This window comes from Aulonocara sp. 'chitande type north' Nkhata Bay, linkage group LG23 (assembly GCF_057382095.1).
Source record: "Aulonocara sp. 'chitande type north' Nkhata Bay isolate Kocher_YH1m ecotype deep benthic linkage group LG23, A_spYH_male_GT1.1, whole genome shotgun sequence".
Classification (NCBI taxonomy): Eukaryota; Metazoa; Chordata; class Actinopteri; order Cichliformes; family Cichlidae; genus Aulonocara; species Aulonocara sp. 'chitande type north' Nkhata Bay.
Genome location: NC_141365.1, coordinates 51,756,180 through 51,759,747, shown reverse-complemented (window position 1 = coordinate 51,759,747; position 3,568 = coordinate 51,756,180).

Here is a 3,568-nt window from a genome sequence, read left to right as displayed (position 1 = left end):
CTGTGATCGATGCAATTCTACTTTTTTCCTGCTCGGCTTCTCAGAATGTTAACAGTCTCACATGGCGTGACACTGTCCTTTCACTTCGGCCTCAACTCAATCTACTCCGATGTTATTCAGTCAGGGCTGCTTGTTTCTATTTGTTGTCTGTAAGCAGCTAATCTTTAGTCCAATGGGAGATTGCTATGAAATACCACTAACGCAGAGCTGACATTATGATGAGTCATCTCCCAGTGAGGTGAGTAATTCTCACCTCCTCGTCCTCTGTATGCAGATCTGCAGCAATATGACAAGTACATGTTTGCACTGTGTTGATGTGATTGGCCTAATGGCCTTTCAGCCAACCATCACCTCTCATCTGTCGCATCGCGTCTGTTCTCCTTTTCTTGTTGTTGTTGTCTTCACACCCACATGCTGTCTTTCCATCACAACCTCAGCCTCTCTGCTCTGCTTTTCAATTTCACTTTGATTTTCTCCTCTCCCGGCTTGGCTACAAATTCCTTTTTTTATCTACAGGAACTATTTGATCTGTTAACAGATTTTCTTTATCTGTATGACCTTGTGATGGCTTTCCAGCAACACGTGTGGGAGTATATAGGGAGGACAAGGATGGGGTTTTCTTTCTCTATAATTGGCCTGTGGAAAAAAATTAAAGCTTTGTCAGCTGGCCTGAGCCCTGAGAAGTATAATTCCTCCCACAATTTCCTCCGGCCACTCAAATACAAAAACATTCAGCCCATGTTCTCACAGTAAATGTGACTTGAAGGGATAATGCTTCCTCCATCATTTTTCTGAAAGTGCCTCTTAATTATAACTTTGCTCTGGATAATGACTCTGATATCTGAAATTGGAGTTCTTCGTTTCTTTTATCCCAGAATTTCACAGACTGTGGGATGACAGTGTGTCACACGTACACTTTCTAACAGCTAAGCTTTGCCACAGGCTTTCCACTGAACAACTACCAGCTCCTTTGTCTAGAAGGATAATTAAATCACAGCTCAAGGCTAAACCTCTGCTGCTACTTGAACAATAATGAATGACTGAGGTTAGCATTGCTCTGGTACTTGTGTCACCGTGCTTGGGTATCTAAAAAAAAAAAAGAGTTTCAAAATAAATAGATGACACAGCAGCAGGTACATGTTTTATTTGTGCTCATGAACATCTCTATTTGTTTCAGTGAGCTCCAATTTTTGTAGAAAGTGCTGTGAGCGGTGGTGAAGAGCATTCACTTAAGGAAAAAGAAAAAAGAAATGCTTTCTGGTTAGAGTGTGACTTGATTTACTGACCTTCTCGTATGAGCGCTCCCAAACCTTTCAAGGTCCTGTGGGCAGAGATTGCTGTAAAGTCTAAAGTGATTAGCATTTTCTATTTTCTTATTGACCACCACAAGCCTCACTCATACATACAAACACGTTGCATTTTATTTTAAAGGTGCAAAGCAGTTTCAGTATTTACCTGCCCTCAATGATCTAAGCACACAGAAGCAGCCGAATAATTCTTTGACAAGTGACAGGTACATTGTCTTCTTTATCAAAATGTTCCCTTTTCTGGACAGTTATACAACTGTATGAACAACGGCAAATGCACTGCAAACATATGATATAAAAGAAGACCTGCATAAGTATACATTAGGGGGTGGGGCGATCGTGGCTCAAGAGTTGGGAGTTCGCCTTGTAATCGGAAGGTTGTCGGTTCGAGCCCCGGCTTGGACAGTCTCGGTCGTTGTGTCCTTGGGCAAGACACTTCACCCGTTGCCTACTGGTGGTGGTCAGAGGGCCCGGTGGCGCCAGTGTCCGGCAGCCTCTCCTCTGTCAGTGCGCCCCAGGGTGGCTGTGGCTACAATGTAGCTGCCATCACCAGTGTGTGAATGTGTGTGTGAATGGGTGGATGACTGGATATGTAAAGCGCTTTGGGGTCCTTAGGGACTAGTAAAGCGCTATATAAATACAGGCCATTTACCATTAGACATAATTGGTGCTAGATTAGATCAAAAACAAATGCAGTTGAGAATGTTTGCTACACACCTGACACGCTCATAGAGTACAAAGCAGACAAGGTGCAATGGAACCTGCATAGTCACTATATGCAGTCTTAAGTTGGTGAAAAGAATTCTAATGATCACTGTGCTTCTTTCAATACGGCTGTGATTTTTTATGAAAGATATTTAGGGTCATTTCGACGAACAAATTCTCACAGGCACTGTTTCCTAATAAAGAAGGGTGCCTCTAAAATAATAACAAATCTGACCTCTTCAACTTTCAACCCTGAGAGCACAAGTGAGTCCCTCCCTGTTTTACAAAAGCCTAATTAGCTACTGCAACACACAAAGTAGGGAATCAAAAAAAACAATAGCACCACCTGTTGGTGAGATTTCATAAAGAAACAGGACAAATAAAACAGAACACATACAGTGGTTTGCAAAAGTATTCGGCCCCCTGAACTTTCCCACATTCTGTCACATTACAGCCACAAACATGAATCAGTTTTATTGGACTTCCACGTGAAAGACCAACACAAAGTGGTGCACACGTGAGAAGTGGAACGAACATCAGACAGGACTCCAAACATGTTTTACAAATAAATAACTGCAAAGTGGGGTGTGTGTAATTATTCAGCCCCCTGAGTCAACACTTTGTAGAACCAGCTTTTGCTGCAGTTCCAGCTGCCAGTCTTTTAGGGTCTGTCTCTACCAGCTTTGCACATCTACAGACTGAAATCTTTGCCCATTCTTCTTTGCATCAGTCAGATTAGATGGGCAGCGTTTGTGAACAGCAGTTTTCAGATCTTGCCACAGATTCTGGATTGGATTTAGATCTGGACTTTGACTGGGCCAGTCTAACACATGGATATGTTTTGTTTTAAACCATCCCATTGTTGCCCTGGCTTTATGTTCAGGGTCGTTGTCCTGCTGGAAGGTGAAGCTCCGCCCCAGTCTCAAGTCTTTTGCAGACTCCAAGAGGTTTTCTTCCTGTATTTGGCTCCATCCATCTCCCCATCAACTCTGACCAGCTTCCCTGTCCCTGCTGAAGAGAAGCCCCCCCAGAGCATGATGCTGCCACCACCATATCTGACAGTGGGGATGGTGTGTTCAGAGTCATGTGCAGTGTTAGTTTTCCACACATAGCGTTTTGCATTTTGGTCTCATCTGACCAGAGCAGCTTCTTCCACATGTTTGCTGTGTCCCCCACATGGCTTGTGGCAAACTGCAAACGGGACTTCTTATGGTTTTCTGTTAACAATGGCTTTCTTCTTGCCACTCTGCCATAAAGGCCAACTTTGTGCAGTGCACCACTAATAGTTGTCCTGTGGACAGATTCCCCCACCTGAGCTGTAGATCTCTGCAGCTCGTCCAGAGTCACCATGGGCCTCTTGGCTGCATTTCTGATCAGCGCTCTCCTTGTTCGGCCTGTGAGTTTAGGTGGACGGCCTTGTCTTGGTAGGTTTACAGTTGTGCCATACTCCTTCCATTTCTGAATGATGGCTTGAACAGTGCTCCGTGGGATCTTCAAGGCTTGGGAAATCTTTTTGTAGCCTAAGCCTGCTTTAAATTTCTCAATAACTTTATCCC